We start from the raw sequence: 12,510 nt of genomic DNA on the forward strand, positions 1-12,510 counted from the left end.
TTTCAAGTACATTGATGATTCTAGCACATGTGTTTTGTTTCCAAAGTGCTGGCATTTCACTTCTAGGGTAATGGTATCTGCCTCTTGCTACAAGCCTTCCTCTGGTTTCTTGTCTTCTTAATTTATTTTCCTTTCAATTATGATTTATCCCCATGTAACACATGCTTGTTGTTGTTAAAATATTGCCCTCGTATGGAGCTGCATGCCCAAGTATTTTCTCAGTGAGTCACTTAGGAATCCCAGGGCCAGTTCTGCTCCCGATACAAAATACCAAGGTTGAGATTAGTTCCAGTTTTGTGCTAATGATGTCAAATTCTTAGATCTTAGAAACCTGCCAGTGATGTGCAGACACCAAAAGAGCCAGATGATGACCTGGGCAGAAGGCAGACTGTATCCTTTCCTGTGTGTACCAAAGGGCCGTTTTCCGGTCCTCCTAGAGAGCTTATCCTTTAGAAGTGTAATCTGTTCTCTCCCACTCATCCCATCTCAAGAGATTTAGAACTATTTTGCAATAAAAGATGTGTAAGGTTGACCCGCTCTGCCCACGCTGCTCTCTGCTCAAATGGGTTGAGTCAGTATTTCCTCTTTCCCTAAATCAGCAATGGACCAGCTGGTTTTGTCTGATAGAATCAAACCCAATTAAATGACCTTCTTTCTAACCAGGAAAGAGAGAGAGTTAAGCAATTACTTAATTAATGAATCACAGAAGACTAGCAAAGCAGATAAATTAAGCCCCTAAAACTTCTTTCCATCATAGCAATACTTTGAGAAGTTTCCATAGTAGAGTGATTTGTTTCTAGTTTGAAACTTTAAATTATATAACACAGAAACAAGGTTTTACCCTTTACTGATTATATGATAACCTAGATGCATCAAAATTTCTTAGATAAGTAAATAAAAGATATTATTCACTGTTTACCGAGCCTCAAAACCCAACAACAAGCCTATTTAAGCCACATGATCTACACTGTCACATGATTGTTTGATTTATTTATGATTGTGAGATTTATTGTTTATTTATTTATTTATCCATCTATCTATCTATTTAGAAGGCAGAATAACAGAGAGAAAGAGAGAAAGAGAGAGAGAGAGAGAGAGAGAGAGAGAGAGATTTTCCATCCACTGGTTCACTACCAAATAGCCACAATAACTGTGGCTGTGCAGGCTGAAGCCAGGAGTCAGGAGCTTCATGCATAGGTAAGAGGGGTTCAGGCACTTGGACTAAATTCTGCTACCCTCTCAGTGTATTAGCATGGAGTGGCATAGATGGCAAGTGGATTAGCAGGGACTCCAACTGGCACTCTGATATGGGTGCCAGTCTTACAAGTGGTGGCATAACCCACTGCATTGCAACACTAACCCCTATACAACAGGTTTTACCAAGTTGACATTGGGTGTTGCATCCTCAGCTTCCAGTAAGTTGTAGTAGAACAAACAACTATACATAATCTAATTGTTTATTTCTGTGTGGATATGATTTGATTATAATTTTATCCTAACTTTTTATCTCTCTGAATTGCACCCCACTCAACCTGCTCCTTAAAGAGTTAAGTTTCATAAACAACAGGGATTTCCTTGAAGAACTGATATATTTTCTTCTCTGAAAAATAACGACAAATATTAACTGATCAACCATCTCTTTTACATTTCTGTCTTGCTAATCAGGAAGCTCAGGGGTGTGTGACTCCATTTCAGCATGAAATTCTGAATATGCTATTGGCTCACACAGGTGGAGTTAGAGACGGCTTAAACAACACAGCGCCCGGCACCTCCCCTCTAAGGGGACAGGAGTGAGCACTGTTGGCATTGATGCAGTCTGCTCACCAATATCACAAGGTCACATTTTTTTCCTTTCTGCTCTGCCATTTTGAGCTATTATCACTTAAATCCAATACTTGGTGCTTCTCATAAAACATGGTTGGTGCCACAGGGATAGGATATATTTCAAAGAGAAAGGGAAACCATGGATTGGCAAGTCTCTTCTCCCTGTCAATCTAATGGAAGTGAAAGTTTTAATAGATGAATCTCCTTATATCTCACTGCATTACTGGATCATATGACTACTCCCCAAAATCATAGTTACTATCAAAAATAAAAACCAGGTAAATGATTACCATAAGTATAATATATTTTCCTTGGCTTGGTCTTAAAAATGCAGTTATAGGGGTGAATAAAAGATAGGGGTTTCATCTGGACAATAAGTAGCTGGACTCTATGCTTGGTATATGTTTGCAAGGAAAGAATCTTGATTGAATTTGAACTGTAATACTGCATCAAGGTGGAGGAATCCACCAGGGGGGAGGGGAGGGGGAGGGGTGGGGGAATTCCCAGAGCCTATGAAACTGTCACATAATGCAAAATAATTAATAAAAAAAAAAAGAGAGAGAGAAAAAGATAGGGGTTTCAAAGAGCAGGAAGAGTTCGTTGTGGCCTCAACACAGAAATGTGAGAGATAACTGAATCTCTTCTGTTGTCAAAAAGCAAAAAGCACATGTGTGTTAATGTAATATTTATTGTATGAAAAACACACTTGTCATCTCCCTCAATTCACAGTCAATTGGGGCACTGGGGATTTGTTGAGAGTCTGTGGCCCATCAGTGACACAAAACTTGAGGCTAGATAAAATAGCATGGAAAGAACCAGTGGGGAGTTGATGTCATGATATAAGGAATACTGTATCTTCAGGGTACAGGAATTGGAAGACTTTATTGGGAGGAAGAGAGCAGAAGATTTAAGTCTGACAACCTGCAGTCCAGTTCCTTTTAACAATTACTAGCCATCTGATCTTGAGCAGATACTGTTAAATTCATCTTATTCTTTTTTCTTTAATATTCATTAATTGAAAGGGAAAGGCTGGAAGATCTTCCATTATCTAGTTTAATCCCCAGATGATTACAATAGCCTGGACTAGACCATTCTGAAACCAGGAGCCAGGAATCCTAACTGGGTCTCCCACATGAGTCGCAGGTACAGAACATCTTCTGTTACCTTCCCAGGCACATTAGCTGGGCTGGAAAAGACATAGTTGGGATTTGAACCATAACCCAACAGAGGATGCTGGTGTCTCATTTGGCAACTTAACTTGTTGTGCTGCTATGCCAGTCCTGTGGTTAACTTCTAAGTCTTAGATTTTCTTATCTATAAAAAATGACAATGGTAATTTCCCGTACATTGACCGAGTGGAGAATATATAAGTAAATATTCTAGAAAATTCTGTATAAACTGTAATAATAAGGTACAGAGTATTACTTCATAGTGAGACTCATTTCAGTATTACTCTTCTTTATATAGACTTGATTAGCATTATTGTATCAAAATGCTTGTCTGACAACTAATTTCAGTGCTTCCCTTTGACTTCACACTTGGTATCCAGGATGAGAGCCGAAATTTCCATTTAAGACAGAGTTAGTGAGTATTCAACAGCCTGTGAAATAGCAAGCAAAGATCAGGCATCCTGGTAGAGTATTGATTAGGATGTCCACATCCCATATCAAAGCATGTGAGTTTCATTGCTATGTCTGCTCTGGATACCAGCTTCCCATTACTGCAGACTCCAGGAGGCAACAGGTGATGGCTCAGTAGTTGGGTCCTTCCTACCCACATGAAGAACTAGATTAAACATTTGGTTCCAGCTCATTGTAGATAATTGGAGAATGAGCCAGTGGATGGGAGCTCTCTGTCTCTGTCTCTTTTTCTGTTTCTCTGCCCTTCAAATAAATAAACAAATAAATAATTTTAGAAGATCAGGTGCTCTGATTCTTCTAAGACTTGGCTGACACTTTCCTAAGGTATTTCAGCTTAGAGAATATTCTCTGATGTTAAGATCAGTGGAGTTCATTCCATATATGCACTTAACACTAACTCAAGCAGAGTACATATACATTTTAAAGTTAGTTTACAATAGAGGAAGACAATAAATTTCCATTTTAAGAAAGCTTAACACCACACCTGTATAAATGGAATAAACTTCTGTAGAGAGAGCAGCATGGTAATATTCAACAGTTATTCAGTTCCTGTTTGCTGCATTTGTCTATGGAAAATGTCAAGAACAATTGTGGAATGACAGAGTTATGGACATCCTGTTGTTTTACTGCCAACCTCCTGGAATAATTGAGAAATGAGAAAATAGACCAATCCTATATCTTTAAGAAACTACCAAATGGAGTGCCAGCAGTAGATGGGATACAAGAATTTCCTTCTAATCTTAGTACTGTAAATATGCAATAAAGAAAATAAACAAATAAATTCAAAATAGAACTAATCAGGTCTTACCAACTGTCTTTTGAGGAAATCTAAGGAAAACAGCATTAGATTTTTAAAAACTACTCAATAAACGTTACATGGAAATTCATGGGTCTCCATTTTATAGGATCTATCCTACTGGATCACACCCTTGGTCTATGCAGCAATGTTAATTTTGTAGACATGGAGAAGCTAAATTTGAATATATTCCTAACATGCTGACATTCCTAGTCTTAAGGCTCAGCGTCAAAAGTAGAAATTCCAGACATGGTATTCATTCTCATTGTCTGTTGATATGCAGCTGGAATAAAAGACTTCAAACAAATAGTCCAGATGGGACACCAACACTGATGACATAGTAGAATAATCATTTTAACAATGATTTAAGTGCATGTAAGCCACTGTTTTCCTGGATATCCTAAAGTTTCCAATTCTGTTGCTGGGAAAAGAAATAAAGATTTTATAGTTACTGTATTACTTTGTGATACTCTTCATGGTTTGGTAATTCTTTAGGCATCTTGGGAAAATAATTTTTACATGTTTTTAGACACTTCTAGGTGTCCAGATCTTACACACAGTATCTGATTTAATCCTTAGAGTCAGTCTAAAGGGTGAGTTGTGTCATATTTGGATAAAATGAAATCTGAGTGGGTTAACCAGCTGACTTAATTGGAACGAGATGGACTCAGTTTCTAAGTGAAATTGATCAATTACACATTCCACTGTCTCCAGTGACTTTGAAGTTCTTTCTTTTCCCACTAGACAATTTTGTGTCTGAGAAGATAACTAAGAATGCTTAAATTTATATGTTGCATATATAAATGTATATATTGCGCTCATTTGATTATCTAGGTAATAAGATAAGAGGAATTCTAGGAAATGAGATTTTCTAATTAACTAAGGGTCAATGTTTTGAGAATCTTGTTCAAACTACTTCTTGAAGGACCCCACAGTGTCTCTTGGCTTAACAGCATATGATGATAAAAACCAGCTTTGTTTCTCTGCTCCTGTCATAGTCTTCTCTAGATCTCTGTTCAAATACCACCTAATCAGCGAGTCCTCTTATCACCAGTTTCGGTAAAGTCCAAGAACTGGGTCATTCTGTACTCTGCTCCATTCGTCCTGTTTTATTTTTGCCTTTTCACCACTAACTGATCTATTATTACTGCATTTCCTTGTCTTCTTCCTATCTACGTCCTATCAGAATGTAAGCTCTATGAAAAAGCACCTTTAGTGTATCTAGAGTTGTGTCTCCAAAGCCTAGGACAGTAACTGGAATATAGTGGAGGCATGCAAACAGTGTTGTGAGTAAAGTGACTAAAAGTCAATTCTAAGTATTTATACCTGTTGATGAAAATAGACTGGGCTGAATCTGTGTAATATGTTGCCCTGTCCACCACTGTTTGACACCTGGGGTAGGGTTATTTTTAATATAGCTGTTGTCACCATACCTGTTTCTTCCTCATACAGATAGACAAACAGCAACAATTTTAGTAAATTAAGTCTTCTGGTCAGTTGGAAACAATACACCTGTATGTCAAAGTCATCCAGAATTTGAAGAAAGGAGCTGGTTTCTTGAGTGCTTTGTTTTTGACATTATGTAGCCTTCTATTGTCTGAACATGCTCCAAATCAACACAGTCACTGTTGAACAAAGAACATAAACTTTGGAAATGACTCAGTTTTAAGGAAGGCAGGCTTTAAATTGCTTAGTGTTCTCTACAGAGAAATCCCTAAAAGGACAGTCTACCTTCAGAGGCATTCAATTTTGGCTTACTTTTCTGTCATCGTTTTTGAGATTCTGCTGGTAGCACAATTGTTATTTTGCTGTGTGACCCTTGTTGACTGTAATTCTCACCTCTTGCTTATAAAAGGTAACTCAAGTACATTTTTTGCAGAAGGTAAAGATGATTGGGTTGTGCAAAATGTGGAGAAATCTGTTTTGAAGACTGCTAAGTATTTTTGACACTTAAACTGGGATTTTCAATGGTGATCAAATGAATAGACTCACAGCTAAGATGAATGGAAAATGCATCCAACTACTGTGTACAATCAAATTATTTTACTGTGTTCAGCTTGCAAGTCTAATGATTCTCAAGTCAAGGAGCCAGACTGCCTGGGCTTGAGTTCTGAGTCTGCCTCTTCCTGGCTGGTAGTTTAAATTCATTTTACAGTATATATCAGGTGATTGTTCTCCACTGCTCAAACCCCTCATGTGGCTACTTAAGTTCCACTTTAGATTCCAGGTTGCTCCTCTTCCTGCTTTTTGTACTTCAATCTCAGGACCTTCTTCTCAGGCTCCTCTTGCATCTTGTGTCCCTGCTGGTGCTACTCATAGAATGTTCTTCTCCACATATTCTCACAGCATGCTTCCTCAAGAATCTCTTCTTCTCAACTCTGACCTCCTCATACTACCAGAAAAGTCTGTCTTTCAAAACATAGTGTCTCAATGTCATCTTCTAATTTCTTCTTAATTCTTCCTCTTAATACTTCTCATTTCTGAGCTTGTATACTACACTCAGCTCTTCCTTGTCTATGCTGTACTCTACCCATTCCAACCCTAAATGCAAGCACAGAAAGTTAGAGAAATTGTCTACTATGGAGCTCCAGCATTTTGAAAAGTGCCTAGCATATATTAGGTGTGCAATAAGTAGATGTGGCATGACTTAAATTATGCTTACTAGAGTTTCCATATGGGCCCTAGGACACTAAATTAGCAGCAGGTGCTTCAAAACTAAAGTTTTATGGTTTCAAAAGCTGAGGTTCTAACAGTAAGTAACTGTAGTTACCCTTTAAACAAAGAAAACAGGGGAAGCAATTTTGTCTTTTTCTATTTTCATTCCTCTAATTCTAGTGACTTCTTTCACTTGGCAGGCTTCATTGAGTTAGTTTCTGTTCCCTGCAACTAAGGATTATCTGAGGCAAACAAAGATGGGTGAGTTCTGGGGGCAATAGAGGGCTATTTATTATGCCTTTCATATTTCTATGTCAAGACTACCACAATAAGTTGACAATTTTCATTTTTAATTATTCAGCAAACATGCACTATTAGAAACAATTTCTACAATTCAAGTACAATAGCTCTTAATTTATGCTCTTAAAGCTATTTATTTCTCCCACTTCCATCACATTTCCCATCATCAAGTTGCTGTCAGGCCCGGACACCTCCCCTCAGAATCCTTGCAAGGAACACACTAAAACAGGACTCAATAATCAAATTCCCTCCTTACCAGGCACACACCAAACTCTAATGAAGAGAAAATGGGGTGGTGTGCCAAGATGAAACTGCCCATTGCCTTAAAACGACTGGGCTCCATCATCTTTGATGGGATGGAAGCTCTTTATAAATTCATTATACCTTCAAAGAGTTGCCTTTAAACTACCTTGTCATTGTTTCTCATTTTAGAAAATACAAGAACCAGAAACCTGATTTTAGCACTGATAAATGAACCCAAAACTCTGCCCTTCTGAATCACCAAATCGTTGTGTTATAAAAGAAACTTGAGCCTAAATAGAACGTTTAATTGCAACAACCATAAACATTGTTTTATCAGATGCTCTAATCTATACTTAAATGCATGATTTCATCTCATTTGCCATAACCACAATCCCTCCCAAGACAGAATTTTGTGTTGGTGGGATTTTAGCTTCCTAAAGTTCGTATTGATGTAACCTGCTCCACTTCCCTTGCAGACCTTTTTCTGATGACAATCCCTTCTGTTTTTTTTATTCCATTGTTATATCCTACTGACAATGATATTAGCTTTTTCTCCAAATATGGAATCTCTTATTTTTTGCATTAATACCTTTTCTTGCATGAGCTACCATCTGAATCTCATTACTCATTGCTTTTTGGAAAAAATAACTGTTCACAATGATTATGAAATTAGCTGCCCATATTTTGGGCTCTTTTGTATCACTCCTTAATTAATCTCCACTCCTGTAACCATCACTCTTTTTTCTGAGTTCTCAATAAGAAATCCTGATCTGAATAGGATAAAAATGAGAAAATTGCTATTACCGTAGAGTCTCTTATACCCTGAAAAATCACAGTTACAATTTATAATGTTATATTAGATTGAGTTTTCAGGAACATTCACCTACCATAGCTGGAAACTAGGACAAGAACACACTAATTCAGCCAACTAAGGACTGAATCTATTGTTTCCACTTGTTGGCAACTGTCAAGAACTGTTTGACCCAAGTTGGATTTAATTCGCTTGCAGAGTGTCCAGAATTACAGTCTAAGAAGATGGGGGTGGGAGGGTTTCAACTTTCCAGGTAGTAGAATAGATGCTCAGAGTACCACTATGGTGTGCATAGACTTTGAAGCCTTGAGACATGACTAAGGGCTGGACACACAGTCAGAAAAACCTAGATCTACTGTTCTCAAATCAAACCTTGCAAATCTTCCTCCAAGGATATCTCTGCTCATGACCCAAGGAGTCTGAATACATAAATCTAATTCTAGGGCCAGACTGAAACACTCCCTCCCTTTTTACTCCAATACTTAAAGATTCTTTACAGGTCTGGATCTAACAATTCTTATATTTAGAACTATCTTGTGGAACCAGCTGATGCAGTAAAATTGGAGGCAGAAGCAGTGATTCCAAAGTGCCATTGCTTCATCATTTGTAGTGGTATTTGCATCATAAGCAGTGTCTTCCTCCGGCCATTTAATCCTTCCAAGGTAGAATTTGACAAATCAGAGCTGGTGAAAGATGTCAGTGTCTCTCAAGAAGGCAGAAACTTTGAACCATGCAAGATGAGAGTTTTCGCAATGTCACTGGTTTTCCTTCCCATCAAAAATACTTATCTCACTCTGAGGAAAACTGAAACTGACCCATAGAGCTCACAAAGCGGAGGCAAGAGAGCCCAGGAGTCATCCAAGTCACTACTTCCCACTGTTCCTGAGCTCCAGAGACACCTTGCCTGTTTTTCATGATCTGGTTGTTCAACTGTTTCTTTGATTGTATAAAATAGCCCAAATGCCTTCCAATAAATTCCCTCTCCTTACTCAATGCTGGCTATGCATGGGGATTTGGTTACTTGTATTCAAGAATGCTAATCACATGTATATTCTAGGGACTTCAAAACCCAAACCAATAAAGCCAATGGTATCCTGAAGAAAGAGTGGTTTGCAACTATTCCAATTATTATTTTTATTCCTAATCTCCTACCATAATTTAGAGAGCTATAGATAGGAATCACAATTTTTCTGGTCTATATTAATTTGGGAATAAGATTCTACTGGAAATTTCCATGAAAGCTCTATTTTTTTAAACATGGACCACTTGTTGGTCAGTAAGGTCTTGTGACCTCTCTTCTACAGGCTGAACACAGAGGGCCACTGGAGGGAGAATGGGTAGACCCAATTCCAAGGTGACTCTCTAAGCATTTCTGATCTTTCTTTTATTTTATCCAGTAGGACTATTATTTTCAAATGTATAAATATGCTCCTTGGATTTTTCAAAGCATATACCTCCCATTTGTATAAATTGAAATCCACATGGCGGTAGATTATGTTAAACCATTTCAGTTCTCCCTCTACGCATTGTTGGACCATTCAACAGGCCATATTATTAATCAGTTCTAGGCATGTTCATTTTCCATTCCTTGTAATTTTCCCATCTATTCCACGTGTCACTCAGTGACGAGTCAGTTCTTCACAAGTTCCTCGTTGAATAAATAAATTGCTAAGGAGTGTTGGGACAGGTTATGAACTGATTAACATTTCTCTTCCACTAGGTGGTGCTGGTTGGCATGCTCTCTGCTGTGGAGTGTTGTAAAAGGCCTCAATCTGTCACCACTCAGTTGGCAGCAGGAATTGATGAGAGGCAGCGGGTCTGTTTGTCCAAGTCTGGAATTTCTGAGTCTTTTCTTGGCCCTTTCACTCTGACTAGATGTGTGGGGCTTTGGAAAGCCACTTCTTAATCCCCTTGTTTTTAAATAGGACTGATGATCCTATAGCCATGTCAGAGGATATGAGGCCCTGACTTCTCTTAGCACTTCACGGAAGTCCACTTTCCTGGGGTTTGCAGACTGGAAGCACTGCTATGTAAGATCCATATGACAATAGGGTTGTGTGACTGAGAAAGGAAAGCTGTAGTCTTGGGAGACTAGTACTGGATATTCCACTGTTGCTTTGGCCCACGGCCATTATCATTTGGTCCCATGTTGTGAGGACCCAAATTTCCTTTAGTTCCCATGAGACAGTGTTTTGTATGTGAGCTTCTCTTTCAAAACCAAAACAAAAGTACTCTCCTTGGGATCCTTACAATATACTTACTAATGGAATTTTTAATTTATGTTTGGGCAGGATGACGTCTAGTTCAATGATATTCATTTAGCAGGCATCACTAAACTAATAGGTGGGATGCATAAGCAAAATCTATGCACAATTAAATCTTACTCCTTTTCATACCAACCTTGCAGTGTTGGAGTGAATGCAATAGGTAACAAAGTATGCTGTGTATATTGTGCATTCTGAAAAGCTTACTTTGAGTTTCACTGCTCTGGTCTTGACAGTCTGTTGTTCTTGCTCTGACAAAGCACTAAATGCTGATAACAGCTTTGCTTTATTTCAAAGCGCACTCTTCTGATTTTTCAAATTTGCGATGAATGGCATAGCTCACACTGACTACTAGATGGCCACATGATTTTTTATTTATTTTTATTTTTTATTTATTTGAAAGGCAGAGAAATAGAAAGGGACAAACAAGTGGACACAGATCTTCTAGAAGCCAATGCAAGTCTTTCACAAGGCTGGCAAGGAAGAACCCATGTATTTGCACATCTCCTGCTGCCTCCCAGATCACAAATTCACGGGAAGCTGGAACCCACAGAAGAACTGGGCACTTCAATATAAAAGGCAGGCAATAATACCTGCCCCTCAGTGTGGATTACTGTTGGGGCTGAACTCCTCCCATGAACTTGTGTGTTGCATACTAGCATCTTGGGATGGAGGGTCCTGATCTCTGCTCCAGTGCTTTATAGGAGATCTCATTTTGAGTACATCCTTCCGTCTGCACTCCATAGGCACAGCAGTTTGTCAACAATGTGGAGAAATGACACTAACAATCATAAAGTAGGAAGAGGAAGGGGGATATCTACAAAAGTCAGAACCATGGGGTTTAATGAAAAAAAATAAGAAGCATAGAAAAATGAGACAGCAGACCGTACTCCTTTCTTCTTAAGGAAGGAACTCAGCTCACACTGGCTTAAGCTCACTGGTTCACCAAATAGAAAAGGCTTGCAGCACTTAAGAGGGCACTGGGGAGCCACACAGCCCGCAAGGCTTTCTTGCTCTACATCTCTCCCCTCATTTCCTCTGCCTGGGCTCTACTCCCAGGCCTGCCTTCCCCATTCAAAGCGCCCGGAAACTCCAGGCTTACCCCTTCTGAACTTCCAATCAAATGAATCCAATTTCTCTTTCCAATCATCTTTTTAAAATCTCAGAAATTACTCCCATTGTCTGGGCCTGTGACTAAAGTTCACTGTTATATCTTAAAAGCCACAAAGCATTCACTAGGGATACTACACTTGATCTTAGCCAAAAGGCCGAGAAGAAATTTTTTCACTAGGGATAGACAGAAAGATCAGATGATCATCACACTGAGAATCTACAGAATTTGAGGTTTGGGTGTTGTGGCACAGTGGGTTGGGCTACCGTAAGGGATTCCATGTCCAGTATCAGAGCTCCAGTTTGAGTCTTGGCTATCAGTTCTAGCACCTTAAGTGCTTGGCAAGCCATAGATGATGACTCAAGTCTCTCCAAGTTCATACCAGTCATGGCAGACCAGGATGAAGTTGCTGACTCCTGGTTTTGGTGTGGCCAACCTCGTATTCTCACAGCCACTGAGGGAGTGAACCATGGAGTAGAACATCTCTCTCCCCCCTTTTCTCTCGGCCGTTTTACTTTTCAAATAAACAAATGTTAAAAAATATATAGAGAAAGTTGTAGTGTGGTCATTCCTAAAGGAAAAACCATCGTAATTTTACTAAAGTACAAATGGTTGCTGGGAGATAAAGTCAGCAGATTTGTTCTAAAGAAGAGATGAGAGGAATCCAGATTGGATACTTTGTTACCAGTTCTTTTTGTGACCCGGAGTAACTCCACTACTCCCCAGCCATACCAGCCTGTTGAGTCTCTCCCTAATCATGTGACCTTCACCTTGAAGGTCCTTCTTCACCTCCTTCTTCCAAGTAGAGTCAGGAATGGAAGGAGGAGGAGGTAAATGTGCTGTTGCAGTCCTCTTAGACATCTTTG

At 39.0% G+C, this 12,510-nt stretch overlaps 1 pseudogene; it reads right to left on the bottom strand.

Annotated features, from left to right (window-relative positions):
- Positions 1-11,609: 11,609 nt before the first annotated feature.
- On the bottom strand, positions 11,610-11,813 carry LOC118759512 (U2 spliceosomal RNA; annotated as a pseudogene).
- Between the last annotated feature and the right edge of the window lie 697 nt (positions 11,814-12,510).

This window comes from Ochotona princeps, chromosome 13, assembly GCF_030435755.1.
Source record: "Ochotona princeps isolate mOchPri1 chromosome 13, mOchPri1.hap1, whole genome shotgun sequence".
Taxonomy (NCBI): Eukaryota; Metazoa; Chordata; class Mammalia; order Lagomorpha; family Ochotonidae; genus Ochotona; species Ochotona princeps.